The 21,109-nt window shown below is 34.3% G+C and overlaps 1 long non-coding RNA gene across 1 annotated transcript; it reads left to right on the top strand.

Moving 5' to 3' along the window:
• Positions 1 to 835: 835 nt before the first annotated feature.
• On the top strand, positions 836 to 20,903 carry LOC118182456 (uncharacterized). The gene is made up of 3 exons (XR_015041852.1): positions 836 to 935; positions 16,153 to 16,233; positions 19,740 to 20,903. It is a non-coding gene; the product is annotated as an uncharacterized LOC118182456 (long non-coding RNA).
• The last annotated feature ends 206 nt before the right edge of the window (positions 20,904 to 21,109 follow it).

The raw sequence follows: 21,109 nt of genomic DNA, 5'->3' as shown, positions 1-21,109 counted from the left end.
AATTTAAAAAAAAAGACATCTTTTTGGGGAAAAGGGAGTAAATTTGTATAGGAATATACTACAAACGGAATTTAAGGCCTGTTTTCAGTATATAGCTATACAAATTGAAGGTAAAAAAAATTAAAAAAAAGACATCTTTTTTTTCGGAGGAGGGAAGGCAGTGAATTTGTATAGGAATATACTACAAACGGACTTTAAAGCCTGTTTTCAGCATATAGCTATACAAATTGGAAGGTAAAAAAATAAAAAAAAGACATCTTTTTTTTCGGGGGGGAAGGCAGTGAATTTGTATAGGAATATACTACAAACGGACTTTAAAGCCTGTTTTCAGCATATAGCTATACAAATTGGAAGGTAAAAAAAAAATAAAAAAAAAGACATCTTTTTTTTTTTCGGGAAATTAAGTGAATTTGTATAGGAATATACTACAAACTGACTTTAATGCCTGTTTTCAGTATATAGCTATACAAATTGGAAGGTAAAAAAAAATAAAAAAAAAGATATCTTTTTTGGGGAAAAGGAGTGAATTTGTATAGAAATATACTACGAGAACATCATGGGTCCAAGAATTGAAACTGAAAGTCCAAAAACGAAATGTTAACGACTGGGAAGAAAATTTTCAAAGCTGATAAAAAAAAAAAAAAAAAAAAAAAAAAAAAACTTCCTTTTTCTTTCTTAATTTGATGTCTTCATTCTTTTGACCTTGTAGAAATAAAAAAAGTGAAGACATCAAATTAAGAAAGAAAAAAGGAAGTTTTTTTTTTTTTTAAATGTATTAAAATTTTTCCAGAGCTCTGAGAATTTTTCCCAGTCGGTTTCTAGAAGCAACTCGTTAATGTATTTAAACCACTTGCGTTTCAGTTTCAGATCAGTCTGTGCTGTGCACTCAACGTGGATACATGCTTCTCACTCTCCTGGGAAGAGCTTCTGTGAAGGTATGTGAACATTTTTTTCTTACTTTCTTGTATTTCATAGACTACAAATATTTATTGAGTCACCCATTTTATTGAAATGTATTCTTATTTCCTTTCAATACTTTGAGGTAGGGTAATATTTTTTCCCCTGCCACTGTTTTTGTTTTTCAAGGCTAGAAATGTTTTACTCAATAGCTGTTTTTATAGAAAACATGCTATTATTTCATATACTGATATATTTTGTGAAACTTTAACAAATTCCTTTCAAGAAGCCAAGATCTCGTGATCCACAGCTGGCTAGATACGTCAGTGTAATCGGATCACGATTGTTCCATCATATACTGATATATTTTGTGAAATTTTAACAAATTCCTTTCAAGAAGCCAAGATCTCGTGATCCACAGCTGGCTAGATACGTCAGTGTAATCGGATCACGATTGTTCCATCATATACTGATATATTTTGTGAAACTTTAACCAATTCCTTTCAAGAAGCCAAGATCTCGTGATCCACAGCTGACTCCATTAGTCAGTGTAATCGGATCACGATTGTTCCATCCTATACTGATATATTTTGTGAAACTTTAACAAATTCCTTTCAAGAAGCCAAGATCTCGTGATCCACAGCTGGCTAGACTCGTCAGTGTAATTGGATCACGATTGTTCCATCCTATACTGATATATTTTGTGAAACTTTAACAAATTTCTTTCAAGAAGGCAAGATCTCGTGATCCACAGCTGACTCCATTAGTCAGGAAAAACGGATCACGATTTTATCAATCGTATACTGATATATTTTGTGAAACTTTAACAAATCCCTTTCAACAGGGCAAGATCTCGTGATCCATAGCTGGCTAGAGCAGTCAGGATCAACGGATCACGATGGTTCCCTCGTATACTGATATATTTTGTGAAACTTTAACAAGGCAAGATCTCGTGATCCACAGCTGGCTAGACTAGTCAGGATTAACGGATCACGATTTTATCAATCGTATACTGATATATTTTGTGAAATTTTAACAAATGACTTTCAAGAAGGCAAGATCTCGTGATCCAGAACTGACTCAATCAGTCAGGATTAACGGATCACGATTGTTCCATTCTATACTGATATATTTTGTGAAACTTCTTTAACAAATGACTTTCAAGAAGGCAAGATCTCGTGATCCAGAGCTGACTCAATCAGTCAGGATTAACGGATCACGATTGTTCCATTGTATACTGCTATATTTTGTGAAATTTCTTTAACAAATGACTTTCAAGAAGGCAAGATCTCGTGATCCAGATTCGACTCAATCAGTCAGGATTAACGGATCACGATTGTTCCATTGTATACTGCTATATTTTGTGAAATTTCTTTAACAAATGACTTTCAAGAAGGCAAGATTTCGTGATCCACAGCTGACTAGACTTGTCAGAATTAACGGATCACGATAGTTCCATTGTATACTGATATATTTTGTGGAACTTTAACAAATTGTTTTCAACAAGGCAAAATCCTGTGATCCACAGCTGACTCCATCAGTCAGGATAACGGATCATGATTTTTTTCAATCGTATACTGATATATATTTTGTATATTTTGTGAAACTTTAACAAATCCTTTTCAACAAGGCAAAAGATCCCATGATCCACAGCTGACTCCATCAGTCAGAATAACGGATCATGATGGTTCCATCGTATACTGATATATATTTTGTGAAACGTTAACAAATGACTTTCAAGAAGGCAAGATCATGTTATTCAATAGAATTGTTCAATCGTATACTGGCATATTCTGATAAAACAACAGAATGATCCAATTTTGAATACGATCCCAATATGTTTTTATAAAATCCATTTCATATTTTGTAAAACGTGAACGACTGACTTTCAAGCTGGCTGCATGTGTGTTTTTTTTCGTGGTTTTTCCCCATGTGTAATGTGAATACGAGCCAGTTTCCCTTCCAAAGTCCTCCACGAAGGCATTTCTTAAGGCAAATAGCCCTCAAATGCTTTACCGTCATCCGAATTGACATGACCTCTCTCCAACTTCCACGGTGTCATTTGAACGATCGAGTCGGCTGTTGGAAAAAAATGTCTGACAGCTGAAAACAATTCAGCTCCAGTGCACAGCACAGACTGCTTTAAAGCTGAAACGCGAGTGGTTTAAATAGATGAGAACCCTCTATAGCAATAATTTGAATATATCTGGTTTTGTGAATCAAGCCGACTTTGAAAAAAATTCTCAGAGCTCAGAAAAAAATTTTGTAATGTAAAAAAAAAAAAAAAATCTTTTTGTTAATTTTTATCATGTCTTCTAGACATGATAAAATTTAACTCCCTTCTCTTTTTGTCTGGGAATGTTGTCTCACTCTTTCTAAAAATAGACTATGACTCATTCTTGTGGAATTCTGTTGGGATTTTACTTTCGATTGGCTTTTGACTTTGTTTCAATAACTGGGGATAACTGGACATGATCAATAGATAACTGGGGAAGTTATCTATAAAAGCATTCCGCGTTTCACTTCAGATCCGTGTGGGCTGTGGAAGAGGCAACACGTCTCTCTCTTTACCCAATCTCATGATATTCTTTAAGAATTTCTTAGCCATTTGTCAGAGAAGGGGACTATAATTTAAGAATTTATGAATTTGGGAACATGTCACCCATGGCAAATCTAAAATCTTGGCACTGGATACTGGAAAGCCCCGCTCTGATTATAATTCTAAGTTCTAGCATGGGACATTTTTTAAATCAATAAGCTAAACTATTTTTCTAGTCTCATATTCTCTCGTGACTCGGGTTCGAAAAGGGGGGGTGAGTTAATTTTTATCATGTCTAGAAGACATGATAAAAATTAACAAAAAGATAGTTTTTTTTTTTTTTTTTTTTTTTTTTTTTTACATCTCAGAATTTTTTTCTGAGCTCTGAAAATATTTTCCCAGCCGATCTCATTTCGTTTTTCGACTTTCACTTTCAACTCTTCTCTTTTCTATAAAAGTATTTCGAGTTTCTGTTCAAAACACTGTGGGCTGTTGAAAAGGTAACACGTCTCCCTCTCTACATTAATGGGGAATCCAAGATGTTCTAAAGAAGAATTCTTTGAGAATCTCTTAACCTTTCTGAACTTTAGACGAGCTGGCTGGATATTTCTTCATTTCTTTTTCAAGTATGGTTTCAAAGGATTCTTTTAGTAGCAAGTAAGACGTTGTATCATTTTCTGTTGATCATGAATCTATTAAAAAATTTCAATGCCTAGTTTTAGGGCTACCTATACCCAACATGATTCATATGTTTTACTCTACGTTTTAGATGAGACCCTCTCTTAAAAACATGATTTTCCTATTCAAAGTTGAAATGAGTTTCTAAAAGCATGATTCTTTTAATAAAACATGTGTGATTGTGTAGGTGTGGTGGGACGGTTAGATTTCTTCTCTTACGAGATAGTCATCTCCACCCTCTCGTGGTCGCTGAAATCTCGTGATAGCTCAAGTGAAAAGGGTTCGTTTATTTTGACTCACAACCACGTTATATTTTTTTGGATATCTCCTCCAACGACTCGTGGAACTCTTTTCCCTGAAATCAGGTATGTTTAGCAGTGCACGCCCTCTGAAGTGAAGCTCGGAATACTTTGACAAATCCTGTTGAGTGGATTATGAAACCATTTTTAAAGGACCTCAGAGAAACACCCATGAAGACGATACCAACGTGTCGTTTTTCAGAAAGCATGAAGGTGGTTCATGGTGCGAGATGAGATGGTAAAATAGTTTTTTTCTTAGAAAGTTGAAAAAATGGAGAGTAGTAAGATACAGTCTCTTTTTTCGAAACTGATTAGGAGGGTCATTTTGAGATGAGCTGGAAAATATTTTCTGAGAGATTTGAAAAAAAAAATTTTAAAAATAAAAAATATATATATTATATAATATATATATTATAAATACTTTTTGTTCATTTTTATCATGTCTTCAGACATGATAAAAATGAACGACATCTCTCTTTTTTTCTTTGAAACCTCTTTAAACCTATCTCGTCCTGTTTCTCAAGTAACATTCCTTTCCTGAAAAGCTAATTTCTTTAGAAACCTAAGACAACTCCTTTCCTGAAAAGCTAATTTCTTTAGACACCTAAGACAACAGGTAGAGACATACTTCTAACCAAAAAGAGAGTAGAGATCCTTTTGAATAATGTCGAATAGACAAAACACGAGTAGCCATTTCAATTCTATGCTTTTTCCTAGGGACGATCCACGAAAGGGTCCTCTTTTGTTCACGACCCGTGGTTCACCCATGAATTAAACACGTAGGCTCGAAACATCTCTACCTCCACGGTGCAGTTTGAAAGGAAGGTGACCCACCCATCACCCCAGCTATGAAATGAAACGTCAAAACAGTGCACACGTTCTAGAATAAGAATCCTTGTAGACATTTGGGGGCTCTACAGCATAGACTCAACAGAAACAAAACCATAAAAACTTTCATAGATCCCAGAGAGTGGATGCTTAAAAATACGGTGATGTCTCGTCGATCAAATCAGCTGTAAATAAATGTCTAAGAGCTGTGAAGAATGGATGGCCTACCTTCACAAAAGCTCTTTCTAGGAGGGAAAAGTGTGTATCCAAGCAGACTACACAGCACAGACTGATGTTAAGTCGAAACTGGAGTGATTTCAATACACAAGTATGAATTCGTTCTAATAATCCTTTAGATAGGTCTCATTTGACTCATCAAGTCGAGGGGGAAAACATTGACGTGTTGCCTTTCCAACAGCCCACACTGTTCTGAACTGAAACGTAGAATGCTTTTATAGATAAGAGAAGAATTGAAAGTGAAAGTAAAAAACGAAATCGGATCAGCTGGGAAAATTTCTAAGCCGGGAAAAAATTCTGAGATTGAAAAAAAAAAATTTGATGTCTTCACTTTTTGACTTTCTACAAGGTCAAAAGAGTGAAGACATCAAATTAATAAAGAAAAAGGAAGAGTTTTTTTTTTTCAATCTCAGAATTTTTTCCCGGCTCAGAAATTTTCCCAGCTGATCCGATTTCGTTTTTTACTTTCACTTTCAATTCTTCTCTTATCTATAAAAGCATTCTACGTTTCAGTTCAGAACAGTGTGGGCTGTTGATGAGATGATTGAAAGGCAACTCGTCAATGTTTTCCCCCTCGACTTGATGAGTCAAATGAGACCTATCTAAAGGATTATTAGAACGAATTCATACTTGTGTATTGAAATCACTCCAGTTTCGACTTAACATCAGTCTGTGCTGTGTATTCTGCTTGGATACACACTTTTCCCTCCTAGAAAGAGCTTTTGTGAAGGTAGGCCATCCATTCTTCACAGCTCTTAGACATTTATTTACAGCTGATTTGATCGACGAGACATCACCTTATTTTTAAGCATCCACTCTCTGGGATCTATGAAAGTTTTTATGGTTTTGTTTCTGTTGAGTCTATGCTGTAGAGCCCCCAAATGTCTACAAGGATTCTTATTCTAGAACGTGTGCACTGTTTTGACGTTTCATTTCATAGCTGGGGTGATGGGTGGGTCACCTTCCTTTCAAACTGCACCGTGGAGGTAGAGATGTTTCGAGCCTACGTGTTTAATTCATGGGTGAACCACGGGTCGTGAACAAAAGAGGACCCTTTCGTGGATCGTCCCTAGGAAAAAGCATAGAATTGAAATGGCTACTCGTGTTTTGTCTATTCGACATTATTCAAAAGGATCTCTACTCTCTTTTTGGTTAGAAGTATGTCTCTACCTGTTGTCTTAGGTGTCTAAAGAAATTAGCTTTTCAGGAAAGGAGTTGTCTTAGGTTTCTAAAGAAATTAGCTTTTCAGGAAAGGAATGTTACTTGAGAAACAGGACGAGATAGGTTGAAAGAGGTTTCAAAGAAAAAATATATTATATAATATATATATTATATAATATATATATTATATAATATATATATTTTTTATTTTTAAATTTTTTTTTCAAATCTCTCAGAAAATATTTTCCAGCTCATCTCAAAATGACCCTCCTACTCAGTTTCGAAAAAAGAGACTGTGTCTTACTACTCTCCATTTTTTCAACTTTCTAAGAAAAAAAACTATTTTACCATCTCATCTCTCACCATGAACCACCTTCATGCTTTCTGAAAAACGACACGTTGGTATCGTCTTCATGGGTGTTTCTCTGAGGTCCTTTAAAAATGGTTTCATAATCCACTCAACAGGATTTGTCAAAGTATTCCGAGCTTCACTTCAGAGGGCGTGCACTGCTAAACATACCTGATTTCAGGGAAAAGAGTTCCACGAGTCGTTGGAGGAGATATCCAAAAAAATATAACGTGGTTGTGAGTCAAAATAAACGAACCCTTTTCACTTGAGCTATCACGAGATTTCAGCGACCACGAGAGGGTGGAGATGACTATCTCGTAAGAGAAGAAATCTAACCGTCCCAACACACCTACACAATCACACATGTTTTTTTAAAAGAATCATGCTTTTAGAAACTCATTTCAACTTTGAATAGGAAAATCATGTTTTTAAGAGAGGGTCTCATCTAAAACGTAGAGTAAAACATATGAATCATGTTGGGTATAGGTAGCCCTAAAACTAGGCATTGAAATTTTTTTAATAGATTCATGATCAACAGAAAATGATACAACGTCTTACTTGCAACTAAAAGAATCCTTTGAACCCATACTTGAAAAAGAAATGAAGAAATATCCAGCTAGCTCTTCTAAAGTTCAGAAAGGTTAAGAGATTCTCAAAGAATTCTTCTTTAGAACATCTTGGATTCCCAATTAATGTAGAGAGGGAGACGTGTTGCCTTTTCAACAGCCCACAGTGTTCTGAACAGAAACTCGAAATACTTATGTTTTTAAGAGAGGGTCTTATCTAAAACGTAGAGTAAAACATATGAATCATGTTGGGTATAGGTAGCCCTAAAATTAGGCATTGAAATTGTTTAATAGATTCATGATCAACAGAAAATAATACAACGTCTTACTTGCAACTATTTAAAAGAATCCTTTGAACCCATACTTGAAAAAGAAATGAAGAAATATCCAGCTAGCTCGTCTAAAGTTCAGAAAGGTTAAGAGATTCTCAAAGAATTCTTCTTTAGAACATCTTGGATTCCCATTAATGTAGAGAGGGAGACGTGTTACCTTTTCAACAGCCCACAGTGTTTTGAACAGAAACTCGAAATACTTTTATAGAAAAGAGAAGAGTTGAAAGTGAAAGTCGAAAAACGAAATGAGATCGGCTGGGAAAATATTTTCAGAGCTCAGAAAAAAATTCTGAGATGTAAAAAAAAAAAAAAAAAAAATCTTTTTGTTAATTTTTATCATGTCTTCTAGACATGATAAAAATTAACTCACCCCCCTTTTGTATGGGAATGTTGTCTCCCACTTTCTAAAAATAGACCATGACTCATCCAATCTTTTCTTGGAATTCTATTCTTTAGAAAGAATGAGTCATTGTCTATTTTTAGAAAGAGTGAGACAACATTCCCAGACAAAAAGAGAAGGGAGTTAATTTTATCATGTCTAAAAGACATGATAAAAATTAACAAAAATATTGTTTTTTTTTTTTTTTTTTTTTTTTTTTTACATCTTAAATTTTTTTTTTCTGAGCTCTGAGAAATTTTTCCTAGCCGATCCCATTTTGTTTCTCGACTTTCACTTTCAACTCTTCACTTTTCTATAAAAGCATTCCACGTTTCTGTTCAGAACAGTGCGGGCTGTTGATGAGGCAACATGTCTCTCTCTACCCAAATCTGGAACCCTAGTCACGAGAGAATATGAGACTAGAAAAATAGTTTAGCTTATTGATTTAAAAAATGTCCCATGCTAGAACTCAGAATTATAATCAGAGTATCCAGTGCCAAGATTTTAGATTTGCCATGGTGACATGTTCCCAAATTCATAAATTCTTCAATTATAGTCCCCTTCTTTGACAAATGGCTAAGAAATTCTTAAAGAATATCATGAGATTGGGTAAAGAGAGAGACTGGAGAAGATATCCAAAACACATCTCGTGGAGATGACTATCTCGTAAGAAAGAAAGCTAACCGTCCCACCACACCTACACAAACATACATGTTTTTTTTAAAAGGATCATGCTTTTGGAAACTCATTTCAACTTTGAATAGGAAAATCATGTCTAGAAGACATGATAAAAATTAACAAAAAGTTTTTTTTTTTTTTTTTTTTTTTTTTACATCTCAAAATTTTTTTCTGAGCTTTGAAAAATTTTTCCCAGTCGGCAACCAAGTGAAAATTCTCCAGCCAAGACTTTTACTTTCACTTTCAACACTTTTCTATAAAAGTATTCTGTTTTCTGTTCAGAACTGTGCGGGCTGTCCAAGGTGCAGCATGCTTTTTCTTTCTCTACCTCATCTGGACCCAGGACCACTCTTCTAGAAAGAGCTTCTGTGAACACAAGCTTTTTTCCAATTTTGACGTCTCACAGAATAGAAATCATTTCTCCTTTTAGGGGAAAATGTTTCCCATTTGAAAAGCTAGGACCCCTCGTTTGGATTTCATCGACGGACATTGAAAGATATTTTCTCATGACGAAATCTCTCTATCCCACACCTTCTTTTAAAGTGAAGTTAAAGAGATTTTTCAATTTTCACCTCAAATCATACCGTTGACGACGTGTGACACACAAACCGTGACATAAATTTCAGTTTCCATGACAGCTAACAGTCTTGAGGTTTAAACAAATGTATGAAAGAATTTATTTTTGATCCGTTTCAGCGATTGAGTGGGCTGGGATAAAAAAGGCTCTTTCCATGACAGCTAACACGCTTGAGCTTTAAACATGTATGAAAGAATTTATTTTTAATCCATTTCAGCGATTGAGTATGCTGGGGAAAAAAAAGCTCTCTCCATAACAGCTAACACGCTTGAGCTTTAAAAATGTATGAAAGAATTTGTTTTTAATCGATTTCAGCGATTGAGTGGCTGGGAAACATTTTCTTAGAGCTCAGGGAAAAAAAGACTCTTTCCATGACACCTAACACGCTTGAGCTTTAAAAATGTATGAAACAATTTATTTTTAATTCATTTCAGCGATTGAGTGGGCTGTGAAAAGAAAAAGCTCTTTCCATGATACCTAACACTCTTGAGCTTTAAAAATGTATGAAAGAATTTATTTTTAATCCATTTCAGCGATTGAGTGGGCTGGGAAACATTTTCTTAGAGCTCAGGGGAAAAAAGGCTCTTTCCATGACACCTAACACGCTTGAGCTTTAAAAATGTATGAAACAATTTATTTTAAATCCATTTCAGCGATTGCGTGGGCTGGGAAAATTTTCTTAGAGCTCAGGGAATGTATCTCCAGGTTGAATGCACAGCACACACAGATGAGTAGTCGAAACTCGAGTAGCTTAAATAAATATACGAAATTTGGGTCATCGAGTGGACTAGGAAAAATTCTCAGAGCTCTGGAAATAATTCTGAGTTCAAGCATGAGACATGAGAACAGAAATGTATTACAATCATCATGTCATCATTGTTTTCGAAAGCCAAAAGAATTCCTCATGAAAGAACATCTTTTTTTCCTGGTTGTGGGATGGAGTAGAGTTGCTGCATCTTGAACAACCCACACTGATCTGAACAGAAATATGAAATGTTTTTATAGATATAAGAAATGAACTGAAAGTGAAAGTAAAAATGAAATTGTATTGGCTGGAAATATTTCTTGGCTGTTGAATGGAAAAATATTTCCAAAGCTAAAAAAAAAAAAAAAACTCTTCCTTTTTTTCTATTAATTTGATGTCTTCACTTTGTTTACTTTGGAATGGAGAAACCCAAAGACTATGACTCATCCTTTCTAAAACATATAATTCCTAGAATGAGTCATGGTCTATTTTTAGAAACAGGGAGACAACATTCCCACACAAAAGGGGGGTAGGGTTAATTTTTATCATGTCTAGAAGACATGATAAAAATTAACAAAAAGATTTTTTTTTATTTTATTTTATTTTTTATTTTTTTTTTTTTTACATCTCAAATTTTTTTTCCTGAGCTTTGAAAAATTTTTCCCAGTCGGCAACCAAGTGAAAATTCTACAGCCAAGACGATTTGGCTTTTACTTTTACTTTCATCGCTTTTCTATAAAAGTATTCCACGTTTTCTATTCAGAACCGTGCGGGCTATCCAAGGTGCAGCATGCTCTTTCTCTATCTCATCTGGACCTAGGACCACTCTTCTAGAAAGAGCTTCTGTGAATACAAGTTTCTTTCCACTTTTTAATGTCTCACAGAATAGAAATCATTAATACGTTTAGGGGAAAATGTTTCCTGTTTGAAAAGCTAGGGTTTTCGTTTGGATTTCATCAGCAACCGTTTATCAGGTTCTAGCGAAATTGGATGATCCATCCATGGATCAGAATTTCCCATCTGTAATTTGGATGGATCAAGATTTCAACATAGTTTAAGAAAAATCCTTCAATCCTATTTGTAAGGAGATGTCATGATATTGAAAGACATTTTTCCATGACGGACATTGAAAGACATTTTCCCATGACTGACATTGAAAGACATTGAAAGACATTTTTCCATGACGAAATCTCTCTATCCCACAGCTTCTTCTAAAGTGAACTTAAAGAGATTTTTCATACCGGGTTTTCAATTTTCACCTCAAACCATACCGTTGACGACGTGTGAGACACAAACCATGACATAAATTTCAGTTTCCATGACAGCTAACACTCTTGAGCTTTAAAAATGTATGAAAGAAGTTATTTTTAATCCATTTCAGCGATTGAGTGGGCTGGAAAAAAAAAGGCCCTTTCCATGACAGCTAACACGCTTGAGCTTTAAAAATGTATGAAAGAATTTGTTTTTAATCCATTTCAGCGATTGAGTCTGCTGGGAAACATTTTCTCAGAGCTCAGGGGAAAAAAGGCTCTTTCCATGACACCTAACACTCTTGAGGATTAAAAATGTATGAAAGAATTTATTTTTAATCCATTTCAGCGATTGATTGGGCTGGGAAACATTTTCTTAGAGCTCAGGAAAAAAAGGCTCTTTCCATGACAGCTAACACTCTTGAGGTTTAAAAATGTATGAAAGAATTTATTTTTAATCCATTTCAGCGATTGAGTCTGCTGGGAAACATTTTCTTAGAGCTCAGGGAAAAAAAGGCTCTTTCCATGACACCTAACACTCTTGAGGTTTAAAAATGTATGAAAGAATTTATTTTTAATCCATTTCAGCGATTGAGTCTGCTGGGAAACATTTTCTCAGAGCTCAGGGAAAAAAAGGCTCTTTCCATGACAACTAACACTCTTGAGGTTTAAAAATGTATGAAAGAATTTATTTTTAATCCATTTCTGCGATTGAGTGGGCTGTTTTTTTCCTGGTTGTGGGATGGAGTAGAGTTGCTGCGTCTTGAACAACCCACACTGATCTGAACAGAAACATGAAATGTTCTTATAGATATAAGAAATGAATTGAAAGTGAAAGTAAAAATGAAATTGTATTGGCTGGAAATATTTCTTGGCTGTTGAATGGGGAAAATATTTCCAAAGCTGGGAAAAAAAAAAAAAAAAAAAAAAAAAAAAAACTCTTCCTTTTTTTCTATTAATTTGATGTCTTCACTTTGTTTACTTTGGAATGGAGAAACCCAAAGACTATGACTCATCCTTTCTAAAACATATAATTCCTAGAATGAGTCATGGTCTATTTTTAGAAACAGTGAGACAACATTCCCACACAAAAGGGGGGTAGGGTTAATTTTTATCATGTCTAGAAGACATGATAAAAATTAACAAAAAGGGTTTTTTTTTTTTTTTTTTTTTTTTTTTTTTACATCTCAGAATTTTTTTTCTGAGCTCTGAAAATTTTTTCCCAGTCGGCAACCAACTGAAAAATTTCCAATCGGCTTTTACTTTCACTTTCAACTCTTTTCTATAAAAGCATTGCACGTTTTCTGTTCAGAACCGTGCGGGCTCTCCATGGTGCAACATGCTTTTTCTCTCTCTACCTCATCTGCATCTAGGATGTTTTTCCTTCTTCAAGAAGTGGAATTTTTTGGGAATACCTTACAATTTCACGAGCTAGCTGTTTCTTATATTTCGAGGAGATTTCAATGAAATTGTTTATAGATGTCATCTATTGCAGATGGGGAAAAAGTCTATACTGGATCGCTGGAGACATCTCATCCAGATAGGTCACGTTATATGTTTTCCCACACCTAAATAAACTGGACATGAGCCATCCTTTTGTTTTCTCATCCAACAAAGATAGACACTGCAGACCGTTTTGGGTTTTCACTCTTCGCGAACCGAGATGAGCCGCAGCCACACTTTGCGTTTTCTCTGAGCGCAATAATGGATCACGTGAGCAGCCATTTTGTTTCCCATCTCACCCAGATAGGTCATGTTGTATTTTGTTTCATGCACCTAGCCAATTTTGGACATGAGCCATCCTTTTTTTTTTTTTTTTTTTTTTTTTTTGTCTATCGAACCAAGATGGACTCTGGAGACAATTTTGTTTCTCAACGGAAAAGTAAATTTTCTGAATGGGTACCGGTGTTCGAATACTTTTGTGGCCGACTGTACATGGGGAAAACAACAATCTTGTATCGTATGTTATGTGCGGTGTTTAATATATCGTTTTTGTATTTTTAATTTGTGAGGTTGTATTAATTGTAAATTATATTTTTAATCATCTGGATTTATCATTATTTTCTTTTGTTATGTTGATAATGTTTTCCTACTGAGATTAATATCGATAGTTTGACGATATTCAGAAAGTCTTGGAAATTACAAATTTGCCTCTGATAAGTAACTTTTGCATTATTATGTTAATATATAGTGTTTGTTTATGTAATTGCACTTGATATCATATTTTTTATTTGAAACATTGCGTTTAAATCCAAATTTTCGGCTTTTATTTTCGTATATTTTATTTCCTTATTCTAAGAAATTAGATATTTGCCAGTTGTCTGGCCCTAATATGCGCAAAGAGAGTATAACATCATTTAAGATGGTGAAATAAAAGCCGTGTACGATATTCATTTACCGCAATATATTTTTTTTTCTTTTTCATTAATACATTCATTTCGGCCCACTAGCGGCAGAGCGGTAAAGTCACACTGGTAAAGAACACTGGTAGTTCGGATCGAGGCTCGAATCCCGCGAACGAGCTGGCTGCTGAATGGGAGTTTTCGTGATTTTCTCCATGTGTAACGTGTATACGAGCCAGTTTCCCTTAGAAAGTCCTCCACGAAGGCATCCTTCCCCTTAGGCAGATAGCCCTCGCGGCTTTGCCGTAATTAAATAACCTAACCTAACCTAATACATTAATTTCTTAAATTTTTTATAATATAAGCGAGATAGTCGTGTTTTGTCGTTTAAGCAAAAGACAGCTGTAGCAACGAAAAAAATTTAAAGATGACATTCGTCTTACTGTGAGTTCATATTAATTAGGTAATATTAGCACAAAAATTCATTTTGTACTACTCAACATAGCCTCAAACCCGTTCAGGACCAGCGTCTCGTATACGCGAAGCAATGATTCCACTGCTACCAGCCCAGCGTCGCGTATACACGAAGAACTCCGATCGATCTCTGCAGCTCAGCGTCGCGTATACACAACTTTAAAACACAACGATTTATTTTAAGTTTTAAAAGCCATTAGATGGAGCTAAATGGTAACTGCTTTCACATGGGGTTGATTCATAATGCATTTGACCTTCATGTACTGGCATTAGTTTCTGTTCTGTGCTTCTGGTTTTGACAGATTTATTGGTATAAACAAACCGGGAATCACGGCTCTTTATAAGTGCGCCTGTGAAATAAAGGGGCCCAGGTGTTTTTGTTTATTTCGTTAGGAATTTCCTTTTTTTCGCTTTTGTTCTTTGCTTTTTTCGTTATTAGGATGTGGGTAAGGGCCTCCAGCTCCTAGTTTTCGTTTATGTTATTTGCTTTTTTTTGTTAGGATAGTGCAAGCAGGTGGAATGTCGCCACACTTTCGTGATGGAAAAACTCAACACCAGTTGTCCTTTTTTCCATTTATTCTGAAACTTAACATAAGCTTTCTTGGTTAATTAAAAAGTAACATTACAGCATTACTACAGAAGGGGAAAGACCGCCAGCTTTCTCGACACGTAATGCGTCTTACTCGCTCGCGATTATCAGGAAAGAGCCAGCGTATTTGTTTTTCTTACTCGATTTAATAAGTTATGTGATCAGTAACGGATATCACGCCAATGGGGGGTCTTTCCTTGATCACTTTCCGGTCATCGTGGCGGACACTGTTTTCCGATCTAGAAAAATAGGAAGTTTTCTAATATAAACCTCATGTCACATAGGGTTTGAGGATGAAATATTTCTGGGTGGCTTTCGAAGAAGTTCTGGGACATGTGCAGGACTGTACAGTCGGAATCGGTGTCCGACAGATTCTGGGATAAAAGGAGTCAATAACATTGAACTGCGGTGCTTAACCACCAGGGTGCCTGGGCGCCATAGCCCTACCCCTCATCGAATAACATGATAAAAGTTTCGAATTATGAGAAATATAACTGAATGTGCTAAATAATTAAATGAGTAAGAGTTTAAATTCATAATTACTAATAGTTAAATACATATTTTTTACCTTAAGTACATAATTACTAATCCATACATAATTAACTATTTTTTTAACAACTGTTTCACAGAAGAACACATGTACACACAAGAGAAACAAAATACGAACTGCGATGCCTTGGTACCACTAGTAAAAACAAAATGCAATCAGGAGGAAAAAAGAACAATATACAATAAAGAATCCGAGCAACAATTTGCATAACACATATACAATAAAGAATCTGAGCAACAATTTGCATAATACATATACAAAATTACATATTACTAACATTTAGGATCGCCCTTGGCCGTTTATTGAAATTGGGGTCCCTAGTATCATAACAATAGTTAACAACCACAGGATTGTCCAGAAGTTCCTGTTTATCATAAAATGCCCTAGATAGGAGGCAATAAAAATCACAAAGATCCGGAGCTGGAGTCGCTAAAAACACCTCGACTTCGACTCCAGTTTTTGTAAAACAGTATGAATTTGAAATGAAATTAAAGTGAATTAAAAAAAATTAATGACAAACTGAGTTATTTTATTTTTATTTATAGATTATATACCTTAATAAATATTTAGTTATTTTCTGTTTTGTTGACATATTGATAAATAAATATAAGAGAAGAGGATGGTTGTGATATTTGCCTTTATTAATTAAATTGGTTCATTTAGTTACTTCTTCATCTCATAGATGGCATTATTGTAGCACAAAAAGAAAAGGGAGCTCATGGCTGCAAAATGCATGTTGTGTCACCAAATTTGAATTTCAAAAGTAAGTTTTTGCATCTCTCTTATTTTTTCATGCACATAAAGACTGCCTAAATCAAAATAGTGATAATTTACTCTTTAAAAACCTTATTTGTGGGTTACATTAATACAATTTCTATAAATGTGCCACGAATGCATATTTTACAAAATGGCTACAAATTTCAAGTTATAGTAAGGATACAGATGTAACAATAATACATGGGGATAAACAGAAGTGGCCATCCCAAATATAATTGGTGTATTATTTTTTATAATTAAATAATTTTTCATAACTTTAAAATTATGATGGATGCATCAAATGTCTAAGTGACTGCAATAAATAAAATATTTTTGTTTATATTTTGAAATAAAAATTGCTGAAAATATCTATATATTGATAAGAGTACAGATATTCTGCAAATGCTTGTAATCGAGGTTGCATCTCTAAATGTAAACAATTTTGATTTTATTTTTGGTGTTGAAATTAACATTTTAATATAAAAGAATGTATGAATTTAATTTTTACTTTTGAGTTAGTTTAATTATAAAAGAATATTTGAATCTAAAATAATATATTCATTTTTAACTTTTGATTTTGAGATTAATTTTTAATATAAAAGAATATATACATTTTGTTTTTACTTTTGATTTTAAAAGAATGTTTTAATACAAAAGAATACATAAATTTTGTTTTCACTTTTGATTTTAAAAGAGTGTTTTAATCTAAAATAATATATTCATTTATACATTTTTCTAGTAGTCTTTTTTTTTTTTTTTTTTTTTTTTTTTTGGTACATGTTAATTTGTTTCAAGTATCGATAGTTTTTTTTATTGTTTTTATTATTTTTACAATACTGTGAGAGTGGAGAATATTTTTTCTGGAATGAGGATCTCGTCTAATTTAGTTTTTAACGAATAACTTAAATTAAGAAGAGTAGCTTACTAATTTTTATTTTAGAATTTTTTCATGACAAAAACGTTTTTGGCTTAAGTAGACTGATATATTTCTAATAACTGAGTATTGTTCGTAGCTTATGATCTAACTCTAGTAAAATAACTAATTTGATCCTTATTTGAAAAAAGATGAAACACTCTCACTTAACTTGGTTACTGTTAATTGATAGTAGATTGATTTGCTCTCCTTGACAAGTCAATTAAACTGCAATCAATGGCAATAGCTATTTTTTCAGTACTTTAAATTTTAATTTTAATATTTGGAATTTTTACTGTTAATTTTTTTTCTATACAGATTTTAATAATTTTTACTACAATAGAAATCTAAATAACTTTAATTACTGATTTAAAATACTACTTATTAATTTTTTTTCTAATAACTCATAGCTTTAATAAAATTTCTTTTCCTTCTAAGTGCCATGTAAAAACCTTTTCTAATAATAATAATATATACACACTCTTTTGCAAAAAAATCGAAGCATCATGAAGGAAATGGTTGTTTTTGATTTAATTGAATATATGTATACATACACAGATAATACACAGATAATAAAATGATTAAAAAATCAAGGTCATAGTACCTGTTCACGGCTCACTATCACCTATTGAGTTTTCAAATTAGTAGTTGATCGAAGCGCCCCTGGAGGCAATGCATGCTTGAATTCGTCGAGGCAAGAAGTGGTAGAGATTCCTAATGTCATCCTGCGATAACCATGCCCCAGACATGCTCGATTGGTGAAAGTTCTGGTGACCTTGCTGGCAAAGGAAGAGTATCAACCGCACGGAGACAGTTCAGAGATATGCGAGAGGTATGTGGCCTGGCATTATTTTGTTGGAAAATGTCCCCAGGATGACGCACCATGAAGTGTGATGCAACTGGCCGCAAGAGGGTATCAACATATCGTTGAGCTGTTAAAGATGTGCGAAGGATGATTAAAGATGACCTGCTGTCTTAAAAAATAGTGCCCCACACCATCATACCAGGGGTTATGGCTGTATGCCTTTGTAAAACAAAAGCTGATTGGGACCGCTGGCCCCATTCTCTCCAGACGCGAACACGGTGGTCATCTGCTTCAAGAGTGCAGCGGGAACACTATACGATGCCAATCTGATGGTAGCCATAATGATCAGCTGCGACATCTCTCCAGACGACTCCGCCGATATTGTGGGATCAAAGGCAAACGTCTTAAAGGCCTCTGGGAGCATAATCCCGCCTCAGACAAGCGCCGTGAGATGGTGGACGATACCACGGGAGGTATACACGTGGCTGTAGTGCGTTGATCACTCGACAATGATACCGTTGGGGCGCTTCGGGCCTGGCGAACAATCATCCTATCTTGCCTCACATTTGTGCTCCTTGTCCTTCCAGAGCCTTTATTTCGCCGGCAATTTCCTTGTAGCAACCATTGCTGCAAACATCTTTGCACAGCAATGTCTGTACGCCGCTGGTGACGGCCTATTGCTCGGTATGACCACCCAGCTTCACGCAACCCTACAAAGCGATCACGTTCGAAGTCGTTTAGTTGTCTGTGAGGTCTTCGATATCGTCGTGAAGGCATCTTTAGTTGCTTCTTTATGGAATTACAATGGCAGCAACAAAAAAAGGATAAATTTCAGCCTCTGTTGCTGAATTTATACTTTGCCAATTGCGCACTAGAAATGTGCGCTATGATCGCAATTCCTGTTCATTTGTCTTGAAACTTTGATCATTTGCATGTTTCATCAATATGTTTTTGCATACCAAATTTCGTGACGATCGCAAAAATCCTTCTTGGTGCGTCGATTTTTTTTTTTTTTTTTTTTTTCAAAAGAGTGTATATAAAATCCGTATAAATCCCTTAACGGCAATATATTTATGAAATATGCCGTACTTCGGATATATATTGTTGCTAATTGTTTAAAGTTCATCTTATGATATAGAGCACAACTTATATTTTATGATAATGAGACCTATATAGATAGATAGACAGAGAGAGATAATTAATAATTAATTAATCTCTCTAAGCTGCTGTTACGAAAGGCCGCATATTACTTGAATTTTGATAGTTTGCTGGCTAGTTTAGATTACGGGCTAACTACGCTAGAATTGTGTTAGCTTCAGCTAAATCTCTTAGTTAGATACATTTTGATCTTTTTTTTTATTTTTGAGTCAAAGCAAAAGTGGAGGCTTTGTTGTAAGCCCGAAGAAAGGGGTCGACTGTTCATCTTATTTTGATTGAAATAAAGGGTAATTAACCCTTCTTGAGTTTGCGATTTCTGTTCTTTGAACTAAGCGATTTCTGTTCTTTGAACTAAGCGATTGTTCACTTAAGTTCACAAGGTTCCTCGACATTTAATTCTAACGATAATTAAGAATTAAATATATATTTAAAGTTAGATAATTAATTAAATAATTAAAATTAGATAATTTAAATATTAATTCTAATATGATAATCTATAGCTCCTGTAGCTTAGCTTTTTTTAAAGGTTTTTCACCCATCCACATTTCATCCCTGCACGAATTTATTACTATTAAAATGTAATTTTATAAATAATACTGTATGATGCTCACTTACCTGATTATTTCTTATTTTTTAGGTATTCATATTTGCGTATTTTAAAACCTGAAGCATAATGTCAAAGAAACAACCCAGGAGAATGAATATTATGAATATTTCGCCATAACGACAGATGAAAAGTATTTTGTGTGTCAATGTGAGACTTTAAAGTGCGGTACTGATGGTGAGAAAAAAGTCTGTGGACATAAGATAAGCAGTTTCATAGGTTCTGACAAGCATGCTCCAAAAGAACCTCAAATTTATTGAAGCACATAGCACGCGTACATCCACAAATTTTTGATGAAATTGAGGAAAAGAAAATATGATGTGCAACAGGAAAAGTGACATAAGGATCTTGTACTGCTATTGGTGGACAAGCTTTCCTCACTGATGTTTTTTCACTACAGACAAGATAACTATAACCATGACTGCTAAGAGCTTTTAAAAAAATCTTATTAACTTAGCTATACAAAATGGTGTAGTCTTGAATGTATTTTCGCAACCTGCATTCCTAGGACTTAATGGCGAAATGAATTGGAATTTCATTAGACAGGGAATTTATCCGTAAACTTACTCTCAATGATGCTACAAGGAAGAAACAAAACTTGAAAGCTGAGCTCAGAAAAAGGGAAGTTCATATACTTAAAAATGGATGCAACTACTAGACACAGAAAAAACTATTTTGCAATTAATGCTAGATTTATTAATGATGATGGAGACACTGGCAGTAAAAGATACTGAAGCTCATCATGGTAGCCATTATCTTCAGAAATTCATTAAAGGGGCTTTAAAAGAATTTGAAACAAAGGAAAGAGCAGATTCTTTGCATTGTTACTGATAATGCATCTAATATAGTTATAATATAGTTAAAACAATACAAAAGATCAAAAGATGAATGCAGATGAAGAAATTGTTACGATAGATGGAAAAAGGACTGCTTTAGATATTGAAACTTCTCAAGAATATTCATACGAAATTTTAGATGATGTTGCTGAAGAGGCATCAAAAATTTGTCAAATCAAGCAAATGCGTTGTGCAATCCACACCTTGCTGTTAGAGATGGGTTGAAAAAAACCTCACGCTTACTAAATGTAACTAAATGAATCAGTTTAATTGCTAATTTCAAATATTATGAATATGTCAATAAAATAAAAAATAACTATTTATTAATGTATATAGTTCATAAATAAAAATAATAACTCAGCTTGCCATTATTTTTTTTTCCAATTCATTTTAATTTCATTTCAAATTCAAACTGTCCAACAAAAACTGGAGTCGGAGTCGACCTGTTTTTAGCGACTCCAGCTCCGACCCCTTTTACCCCAAAATATGCCCGATTCCGAATGCATGACTCCGACTCCATAGCCCTGGTTGACACTGTCTGAATTAAAATTTTTTTATCTTCCACTT

Source organism: Stegodyphus dumicola, chromosome 6 (genome assembly GCF_044657685.1).
Source record: "Stegodyphus dumicola isolate Sdum_Otavi_A_Nest chromosome 6, ASM4465768v1".
Classification (NCBI taxonomy): domain Eukaryota; kingdom Metazoa; phylum Arthropoda; class Arachnida; order Araneae; family Eresidae; genus Stegodyphus; species Stegodyphus dumicola.
The sequence above is the reverse complement of the archived record's forward strand: the minus strand, read 5'-3'. Positions and strand labels throughout refer to the sequence as shown.